Source organism: Acanthopagrus latus, chromosome 6 (genome assembly GCF_904848185.1).
Source record: "Acanthopagrus latus isolate v.2019 chromosome 6, fAcaLat1.1, whole genome shotgun sequence".
Classification (NCBI taxonomy): Eukaryota; Metazoa; Chordata; class Actinopteri; order Spariformes; family Sparidae; genus Acanthopagrus; species Acanthopagrus latus.
This window is the reverse complement of record NC_051044.1, coordinates 2,936,578-2,947,763: the sequence shown is the minus strand read 5'-3', so window position 1 is coordinate 2,947,763 and position 11,186 is coordinate 2,936,578. Positions and strand designations below refer to the sequence as shown.

Below are 11,186 nucleotides of genomic sequence, written 5' to 3'. Positions count from 1 at the left end.
TCCCTCTGAAGGACATTTGTGGTCAAAGCTAACTGAAGCTCACATCATGTTAATAGAATTCAAAGACTATTACAGTTAAAAGGTAGAATCAGTTGGATTTTGTCCCAGCTGTTCCTGAACGCACCACAAAGACAGTTGATTGTTGAGTCTCATTCCCAGGAGGAAAGAGAAGAAAGGAAGAAAGATGGAGGACGATAGAAAAAGAAGAAAATCTAGATTATAATAAGGGATGTAAAGAGAAAACTGATGATGACACAATACATCTAAAAGGAAAAGGGAAAGAAAAATGGATTTATTCATGAAATATTTCCACTTCAGTCATCATCAGTATTAATAATCATCTATTTCATACTTGGATGCTTCATTCTTCTGTCATGACTCACGGTTTCTTCTCTGCCTCTGGTTTTTTCTGTATTTCACGAGTGGATTCCTGAACAGATTAGATCTCCTCTGGAATTCACTTCATCTTCTCCTTTTTTGTTTGTCAGGCTTAATTTTTCTTTCCTGAGGCAAAGAAAGAGAAAGAAAAGTGTTCATAAAGTTTATTCTTATCATAATCATTATAGGGGGATCATTTTTTGTGTAAGTAATATTGTTGTCTTTTGTTTTATCATTAATTATACAGCAATTTGATTTTGACTTTCCGAACTAATAATCATGAGTTCAGTTGATAACGGATACAATAAATGTTAATATATAAATATATATATATATATATATATATATATATATATATATATATATATATATATATATATATATATATATATATATATATATAAATATATATATAAATCAAAAAAGAGTAAAATTCAAGAACTTCACCAAACTCAAACTTGTTCTGAAGTTTGTTTTAAAGTTTAAAGTTTTCCTCCATGTTCAGTTCTTTTATTCTTGTTTTATCTGACATGTCAGGTTTTATTTTTCTTTCAGCACTCTGTGAAGAAAAGTGCCGTATGAATAAGGTTTATTATTATTATTATCATCATTATTATTGGGTGCGATTGACTCGGGCTAATTCTTTGGAGTGAATAATATTAAGTTGTTCAGGTCTTATAAAACTTAAAATAATCACAAGTTTGATTATAAAACATGTTCACATGTTCGTCACTTTCAAGTTTGAGCTGCTTAATTTTAACCTTCTGAACTAATAATCATGAGTTACAATAAATGACACATAACTAGAATTCAAGAACTTCACCAAACTCAAACTTGTCCTGAAGTTTGTTGAAGTGAAACGTTGAAGTTTTCTGGACGTTGTCTTTTTCGCGGCGCTGCAGGAGAGAAGAAAGAAATCACCCTCGTGAACAGCCGTCCTGTTGTTTCTGCTCCTGCGCGGCACGTGCAGAGTTACGAGCTGCATCATTAGCGCTGCTCGACCTCCTGACCTCCTCACACACACACACACACACACACACACACACACACACACGGCAGGTCACGACCCCATCTCATCAGAGGTTTCTGAGGGTCATCGAGGATCAAGAAAGGTAACGGGCTTTTTAGAAAAACAGGGACGTTCAGACGTGGAGGGGAAGACGAGAAAAGACTTTGATAAGCGTCAGAATCAAAAGATATTTTCTCTTCATCTCTCAGTTTAGTGAAATCGAACCATCATGAACTCTGCAGGTCGAATGTCGGGTCGATTCAAAGGATCGTTTTGGTTTATTAACAGTAGATTTTTGCTGTTTTTTTTAATCGTTAGCCTGAAGCGTTACCTGCAGTCATCATCCTGAACTCCACAGTGTTGTTGTCCAGTTTGGTATCACGGCTGACGACTCAAAATGTTTAAATTAGTGATGATACAAACCTGCCGTTCTCCTGCTGCTGCTGCTTCACATTAACATCTTTGTGGATGCTTCTACTGTGGAGTATTTATAGAAAACGCTGGTGTTCACCACAACATGTGGACAGCTTCTGCGCTTGAACGTTGCATGAAGGAACAACCACAAACTGCAGATCTACAGTCAGCGCCTCCATCTGGACCTGAATCACATGTTGGTACTTTACACTTCTGCAAAACAGGGACACATTAAAATACGTATGTTTCTACAAAACATGTCACATCACATTCAGATTACAGTTAGTTGAAGTAGTTTAGAGGTTTGTAAGTGAGAAACTAGAGGATGGGAACATTCAGCATTCGTATGCTATGTAGTGTAGAAATGTTGAAAGGGATCAAACTTAGGAAATTATCGTGTCCGTGGTTTGCAGAAACAAAAAAATGGCAGCACTTGATTCTGCTTCCAACACATCACGACTTAAAAGTGTTTCTTTGACCGAACTGATTGCACAAAAAATATCAAGAATCAAGAAACACGAGCTGTCAGATATTTCATCAGGAATTTCATCTGGTAAAAAAAGCAGCTGTTCGTTCTCGCTGACAGCTAGAATAGAAAGTGATCGAGCTGATTACTGGGAGAAAGAAAGAAAGAAAGAAAGAAAGAAAGAAAGAAAGAAAGAAAGAAAGAAAGAAAGAAAGAAAGAAAGGATTAATCCTCAGCAGCAGTTTGAAACCGGTCTTTTCCATTCACTCGCACACAAAGACGGTCAGAGTCGCTCTGAGCTGCTGAGTCCATCCTCCACAGCTCTGTGTGTGTGTGTGTGTGTGTGTGTGTGTTGATTCGTGCTTGTGCGAGCAGATCCTTAACTCTCTCCGGTGACCTTTGACCTCGAGCTTGTAGCCTGCGAGTCGTCGCTCCTGCACCAAACATGGCCGACATCAGCGCTGCTCCTGTGGGAATCGCCGCATTAAAGATCACACAGGACGTCATCGTTGTCATCTCTTGATTCGACAGTCAGCGTTTTCTCTCAGGGATAGCTCCGAGGACACGCCCCTCCTCTCTCTGTAGACCCCGCCCACCTCTCGCACGACCTCATTCATTCACTTTCTCACAGGCTAATCCATCCGTCCTGCGTCTCCGACGGGCCGAACGCTGGAAAAACAAACCAGGGGAAGTCTCATTCATGTGCAGGACTAATGTTTACACAGCATGTTGTCTCTCTCTCTCTCCCTCTCTCTCTCTGTCTCTCTCTCTCTCTCTCTCTCTCTCTCTCTCTCACTCTCTCTCTCTCTCTCTCTGTCTCTCTGTCTCTCTCTCTCTGTCTCTCTCTCTCTGTCTCTCTCTCCCTCTCTCTCTCTCTCTCTCTCTCTCTCTCTCTCTCTCTCTGTCTATCTGTCTCTCTCTGTCTCTCTCTCTCTCTCTCTCTCTCTCTCTCTCTCTCTCTCTCTCTCTCTCTCTCTCTCTCTCTCTCTCTCTCTCTCTCTCTGTCTCTCTCTCTCTCTCTCTCTCTCTCTCTCTCTCTCTCTCTCTCTCTCTCTCTCTCTCTCTCTGTTTTCCTTAGACTGCTGTTTTTGCTGTTTTTCCACACAGGGTGTGATGGTACTGTATGGAGGTTAATGGGGTGTGCATCTGTGTGTGTTGAGGAGGAGGAGGAGGGGAGGAAGGTCATCGTACAGCAACTGAAACAACACACACACACAATACAAACACACACAAACACACAAACACACACAGATGAGGGCTTTTAACCTCAACGTCACCTGAACGTATCGCCTCTCTTCACCTTCTTTTATGGTCCAGTGAGAACAGTTCACACTTTTCTTCTGAGACAAATATTTGAAGTTACACAACTGCAAATAAAAGACAGAGAAACAATTGAGGATGAGTAAAAACAAAATTGAATGAAGTTGGGAGGATCCAAATAACATGAATTTAATCTGAGACACCAAAATCAAACCATTACAAATAAGAGAGTCAGTGATGGAGTCAGTCGACACAACACAACACACTGACTGAAACAAAAACATTTCAGTGGTCTTTTTCTTGAGCTCTGCTGCTGATATCTAATAAAGCACGTTAGTTTGTCTGTAGACCTGTTTTCTTGTAGTTCTCCCGGTAAACGCACCAACACGACTGTCCGTCACAGCCTCAGTGTCTCTGAGCTCGTTAGGTGAGGCAAGTTTATTTATAGGGCATAATTCATACACAAGGCGACTAAAAGTGCTTTTCAGTGGGCATGAAATACATGAAAGGACATTAAAATCTGCTTTTAAACAGTGAAACGAGTTTATAATAGAAAAATAACCTGAAACAAACAAGCGTAAAAGAGACAAGACAATAAAAGTTACGATGCAGCTCTAGAAACGATCGATTGTTTCAATAAAAAGCAGCAGCAACAAAAAGGTTTTCAGTCTTGATTTGTAAGAGGTGAGAGTTGGACCGGACGGGCCGGGCGGCGGTGCAGCAGGAGAACCCGTCTGTCCGCCAGGAGAAGCAGAAGACAGGGAGGGAGAGACCGATGAGAAGCCAGCCAATCAGAGGCAGAGGAAGGTGGGCTCCATGATAACACCTGATTTCCAGTTCAGTTCACACGGATGGATCAGAACCGTGATGGATCCTGGACTGATGGACAAATTCTGGCTCCTGTACCGATGAAACAACGTCACCAGTGATGTTGTGAGTTGACTCAGAGGTCGGTGCAGGATGAAACTGTGCATCGCTGTATTGGCAAAAAGGTTGTTCTTTTTTTTTTTGTTTTTCATGTGGTTGAAACGATCTAATGTTACATAATTTGGTATTTGAACAAAAAAAAGAACTTTTTTTTTTTCTGGTTTCCTGTTGTTGAGGAAGCTCCACCTATATCAAGAACACTTTGCTCTGAAATCAAAAACCACACATCCTTTCTCTCGTTTCTTGTTTTGCTGTCTTTCTCACCTCTTTCACCCTCCTCCCTCCTCCTCCTCCTCCTCCTCCCTCCTCCTCCTCCTCCTCCCTCCTCCTCCTCCTCCGGCTCCCTCCTCCCCCTCCTCCTCCTCCTCCTCCTCCTCCTCCTCCTCTTCCCTCACCCTCCTCCTCCTCCTCCTCCCTCCTCCTCCTCCTCCTCCTCCTCCTCCCTCCTCCTCCCTCCTCCTCCTCCTCCTCCCTCCTCCTCCCTCCTCTTCCTCCTCCTCCTCCTCCTCCTCCCTCCTCATCCTCCTCCTCCTCCTCCTCCTCCTCTTCCCTCCTCCCTCCTCTTCCCTCCTCCTCCCTCCTCCTCCTCCTCCCTCCTCATCCTCCTCCTCCTCCTCCTCCTCCCTCCTCATCCTCCCTCCTCCTCCTCCTCCTCCTCCTCCTCCCTCCTCCTCCTCCTCCCTCTTCCCTCCTCCTCCTACCTCCTCTTCCTCCTCCTCCTCCTCCTCCTCCTCCTCCTCTTCCCTCCTCCTCCCTCCTCCTCCCTCCTCCCTCCTCCTCCTCCTCCTCCCTCACCCTCCTCCTCCCTCCTCCTCCTCCTCCTCCCTCCTCCTCCCTCCTCTTCCCTCCTCCTCCCTCCTCCTCCTCCTCCTCCTCCCTACTCCTCCTCCTCCTCCTCCCTCCTCATCCTCATCCTCCTCCTCCTCCTCCTCCTCCTCCTCCTCCTCCTCTTCCTCTTCCCTCCTCCCTCCTCCTCCCTCCTCTTCCCTCCTCCTCCCTCCTCACCCTCCTCCTCTTCCCTCCTCCTCCCTCCTCACCCTCCTCCTCTTCCTCCTCCTCCTCCTCCTCCTCCCTCCTCACCCTCCTCCTCCCTCCTCCTGCTCCTCCTCCTCCTCCTCCCTCCTCCCTCCTCCTCCTCCTCCTCCTCCCTCCTCTTCCCTCCTCCTCCTCCTCTTCCCTCCTCTTCCCTCCTCCTCCTCCTCCTCCTCCTCCCTTCTCCTCCTCCTCCTCCTCCTCCCTCCTCTTCCCTCCTCCTCCTCCCTCCTCCTCCTCTTCCCTCCTCCTCCCTCCTCCTCCACATCCCTCCTCCTCCTCCTCCTCCTCTTCCCTCCTCCTCCTCCTCCTCCTCCTCCTCCTCCTCCCTCCCCTGGTGTTATTGTGACAACACTCTGACAGCTGAGCGTGGCGACAGGCTGTTCTCGGGTTGAAAGGGGAATGGGTGATTTTTCACACTGCGGATATCAGATTTGAAATATCTTCCTCTCACCCCGGGACCCTCAGCTCATTAAATCAGCCCTGTGTGAAGGGTGGGGCATGCTGGGTAGGCAGGAGTGTGTGTGTGTGTGTGTGTGGTGGTGGTGGTGAGGGGGGGCACCTGTGAGCCACTTGTGGGTCCTGACCCGTAATTTTGAGAAACTCCCCCCCACAGTAACGCAACACCTCTGGGAACGAGAGAAGTCGTGGGGTGTTTTGAACGTCGGAGGTCTTCAGGAGCTGTTGTCATATCTGTCAGATGATCTCACTCAGATTCTCACGCTCGACGTTTTTCTTCTTCTTCTTCACTGCCTTTTTTTTTTTTTGCGTGTCCATGTGCGTCCTCGTGGGTGTGACTGAGATGCAAAACAGCACTCTGTCATAAAAAAAACATTCCTTCATGGTGAATAATGGCAGAAAGGAACTCCACGGGAAACCTCGCGGCTCATTCACGCTGCACATCTGACCTGCCATCGTTCTCTTCCGCTCGTTTATAATAATGATAAACTTTTATTCATATAGCACCTTCAAAAAAAAAGTGCAAAAGCAGGAAACTCAGGAAGACAATAATACAGAATAAACAGTAAAGAAAAAAACACAAGGGTTAGTTAAAACAAGAACTAAATATGAGTCATTCCAAGTTAAAGGTATAAAAGTGATGCGGCAGGTAATTGAAATAATTAAAGGAAAAGAAACAACAGAGGAAGGATGGAAACATAATGAGCAGGAAAAGGAATGAAGGACAATAAACTGAGTAAAGACACGGAATCAAAAGGACGGTGAGAAAAAAGAATCATCACATGGGAGGAATTAAAAACAGAAAAATAGTCTGAGAGCTGTAAAAAGATAAAAGGGAGGAAATCAAGTCTATAAAAAAAGAAGAAGAAGTGATTTAAAAGAAGTTGAGCTGCGTGCGATGAAACAACGATGATCCTGAAGCCAGAGATCAGTGATTTTATACGTTCTGTAGAAAACAGATTTCCTCCTTTCTTTACTTGAGATCACTTCCATGTGTTCCTGTTTCCTCGTCAGGGTTTGATCTGCTCTAATTACGCACACCTGAGACTACTTACCTGGTTTCACAGAGGACGGACTGTGAGCGTCCACGCTGAGGACGGCAGGAACTGAGATGTTTGCTCCATGAAAAAGAAAAGACGAACAAACAAAACATGAACTTTATCCGATCACTTCTGTGTCTGAGTGCTTGTTTTTGGACATAATGTCCAGACGTTGTTGCTGTATAAACTCTCGTCTCTCAGCAGGTGTTGGGATCTTAAATCTACAGCCTGCAACACAACGTGTATCTACAACTGAAGCCACCGGAGGGAAAATAGGAGAAAATGTTTTGTCTTTTATTTTTGTGATTTGTGTGAAACGACTCTCCCTCCGAGCATCTCGCTCCTTCTCTGGTTTCCTCTCCGTCTGCCGTCTCCAGAGGAGGATTTTCCAAGAAATTCCCACGCCTTCTTAGAGGCGGCTGAATGGAATTCCTCAAGCAGCTTTTCTCCTTTACGTTTTTTTTTTTTCTCCTCACTGTAAAGGAAGACTGCAGGCCTCCATTCATTCTCCACGCCTCTCTTTCATCTCGCTCTCTCCCACTTTCTCTTTCTTACGCTGCCGTCTTTGTCCCTCTGTTCCCGCTCTCCTGCCCCGTCCACAGTTTATCTCACTTTCTCTTTCTTTCTTTCTTTCTTTCTTTCTTTCTTTCGTTCTTTCTTTCTTTCTTTCTTTCTTTCTTTCTCTCCCTCTCGTCCTCACACGATGCCCACTGCAGAGACCGAACCACTTTAAATTCGAGCTGTCTCTCGTTTTCTACAAGTCTTCGTTGCGTGTTTGTTTCTCGTTGCCTGACTTTGACAGGAAGTTGTGGTAACCGTAGAAACAAGAGCAGCTTCACCCGTTTCTGCGGTCTGCGGTCCTACACACACACACGCACACACACACACACACACACTAAGAAGCATCAGCTGTGTGTTTGCTGCAGGGAAACTTCCTGTCAGAGAGGAAGTTGATGTGAGATGATGGCGTACTTCTAGGAAAATTATACGCGCAAAATCAAAACAAAAAAGTGTAAATACCAGCTGTCTTCCAGTTTATATCGGTTGAAACGTGGCGCTCGGTGCATGTTGCGTTTTGTTTATCACGTCTGCAGAAGGTTGTTTGTGGTCGTCTTTCTGTCGCCAACAGCTTCCCGTCTCATGTCTGCAAAGGAAACAGCACATTTTATATCTTCAGGTACGGTAGAAGAAAGATTTGAAACACTCGTATAACCCTCGTCTAAGATGCAACTTATTAATCAACCCATGCTAAGTCCCGCCCACCTTCACTCTGTGCTCCAATAACAGCTGGTCAAGCGTGGTGCCTTCAGGAACCTCAGTCAACAATCAGAATCAGCTTTATTGACCAAGTATGTGACCACAAACAAGGAAATTTTGCTCTCAATGTACAGGGAATAGTTTTCAAGCATTAAATCTCATCTGTGCAAATAAATTAGATTCAAGAGGATTTATCCTGAATTTCTGATGTTTTAATACTGATTTAATTTTATTTCATTGTATTTTTAAGTTTAAAGTCAGATTTGTATGGGTTTTTTTTAATATGAATCTTACCTAAACAATGTGTTTGGTATATTCAATGATATCTATGTCAAAATATAATGTTCCTGCTTGTGTAAGACTTGTGTTTTGGCAGTATAATCCGGGTGGAGCCCTCAGGCAGACCCAGAACATGCTGCAGGGATTATATATTCCATTTTGCCTGCTGGGAACGCCCCGCAACATTAGGCAATTACTAGATAAAATATGTGTTTGGCAGAAGAGCAACAGTGGAAAGCTACCAAATCCCTCTCTTATGAAGGGTTACCTCGACTTAAGTGCCTGATGCTAAGTAGCACATACATCACGCTGGTTTTTTTTAGTCTATACAGGAGTAAATGATGCAACATAAAGCAGGAGGAGCAGGAGGAAAGAACAGGCTCTATCAGCAAACCTTCCCTGTGTAAATACAGATTAACTGAACAAAAAGTCCTCAGCAAGAAGTTTTCCTTTAAGCCGCGTCTCTTTACAGACTTCAGTCATCTGTCAGCGCAGGTGAAAGGGGACGACGGCACGCCCACTGTTCACACAGGTACGCATTATCCCATTTACCCATAAGGCCATTCAGCCGTACAGTATCTTTACAGTCTGAGACGACGCTGTGGAGGCACTCGTGCTGTCAGCGAAGCGAGACGGCAGACAACTCAGCTTACAGTTTGAATTCAAGAAGGATTAACACGCTGGTAAATGAACAAAGTTTTGGATAAAGACGGAAGATTAAATGCTGCACAAGTTCTGTTCTGTGTTCTGCATAAAGATACTACGAGCTTTTTAAGCAACTGTAAGCACGAGTTGCATGCAGCAGATACATATAAACAGTTGCTTTAATTCAGAGTTGTGCTTTTATCCACCCGAAAAAAGGAACTAAGTGCCAGTATCCTGTTAAAACTTCCTGCTCCTCCACACACACACAGTTTGGAAAAACAATAGATGCAACCAGGACTGATGTTACTTGTGTTGACAAGGAAGTTTTAGTCCACCTTCCCTGAGCCCAGAGACCGTCCAGCAGCACAGAGCGATGCTGAGAGCATGTCCACACGTACCAAAACAGCATCAGCATCATTTCAAGAACATTTGCATCCAAATGGATCCATTGTAAACAACTTAACACGCTTTTGTTCATATTCCAGGACAACAGGTGGCGCTTGAAATTAAACAAAAACAGAGAAGAAGAGACGGAGCATGCACATAAAGCTTGCATGCTGTATACAAACAGACAGTAGAAGAAGAAACCAAACGCAAGAAGAAGAAGATGAAAATGGCTGGTTGATCGTCCATGATCATTTTTCTGCTCAGCGTAGCAGCAGAGCAGCAGAATATTTTGCTCTAGTAACTCTGATAGGCTCAATATCTTCTGCAGCAGCAACACAAGCATGTTGTCCTCCATTGTTGTTGTTGAGAGACATCGCGGGGTTCAGAGGTCGAGGGGCGGGGCGGGGCGATGGCGATGGCGTCATCGATATCCTCATCGAATTATGCAGATTCACTGTCCACACGAGAACACAAGGGCGGTGTTTTCACCTTTTTCCACCCTGAGACCAGGTTTCAAAAAAGTGTGTTTACAGGATCCATGAGGACGATCGAGCAAAACGATGCAAAACATGTGAGTTTACACACAAAAGTGTTTCCATGAGGAGCAGCAGCAGGTGTGTGGGAGGGGCTTGACAGGTGAAGAGGTCAGTGTGTTTACCTGGGAAAACTACAACATCCAAATACGTGCAAATGTGGGGACTGTCACGCACAAATCAGCAATGACAGTGAAACGTTAGCTGGCGAGCTAGTTAGCTATCGAGCCGTCTGCAAACTGGAGATCTCATAACCCCTCGGTTTGAAGTCCCAACACTTCGCTCTGTCTCACCAAGAATCAGGACTGAAACGTATATTCTGCAGTACTTTTCCAGAAAGTTTGGATGGAAGAGGAACGCGTTTTAAACAACCTGGCAACCCTAAAATCATTCAGATCAATTATTGTTTCTTAGAGTATCTACAAATTATTTATGAACCATTAATAAAGCTTTTCAATAGAACTTGTAAAGCTTCATTAAATGCACCTTTTTCTTTTGTTTGCTCAACACTTTTTTTTTTAATCATAAATCACCTACAGCACTCAGATCTACTGACACACGCCCTAACCACAGCACACACACACACACACAGCACACACACACACACACACACACACACACACACACACACACACACACACACTCAAAGGAAGAATCCCATGGGAACTGGTGTGTGGGTGTGTTTGACTTAGAACATTTTCATTCTCTGCCAGGTATCTAACACACATAGATCAAGGGTGTGTGTGTGTGTGTGTGTGTGTGTGTGTGTGTGTGTGTGTGTGTGTGTGTGTGTGTGTGTGTGTTTGCTTGCAGATAAAAGAGCAAAGAAACCGGAAACGTCTTTGCACTGATGCCAGATCTTCACACCGCACCTTTCGTGTGTGTGTTCTTTTATAACATTTGTGACTGTTTATGAACAGGAAGTGCAGGTTTTTTGGTTTTTAGTCATCTCTTGGTTCATCAGCTGATGTTATCGCAGCTCCAGTCGGCAACTCCGTTCACACAGACACCCGAACATCCTGTTACTACTGCTCCATATTTTAAAATGACCGTTTTTTTTTTTTTATTTTCTGGTTCAGACTCTCATCCTGTAATCAGGC

General features: G+C 44.3%; 1 long non-coding RNA gene across 1 annotated transcript; it reads right to left on the bottom strand.

Moving 5' to 3' along the window:
- Positions 1 to 483: 483 nt before the first annotated feature.
- LOC119021555 lies at positions 484 to 2,925 on the bottom strand. Its single transcript, XR_005075641.1, has 3 exons — positions 2,652 to 2,925; positions 1,202 to 1,274; positions 484 to 504 (listed from the first exon to the last, which is right to left on the bottom strand). It is a non-coding gene; the product is annotated as an uncharacterized LOC119021555 (long non-coding RNA).
- Between the last annotated feature and the right edge of the window lie 8,261 nt (positions 2,926 to 11,186).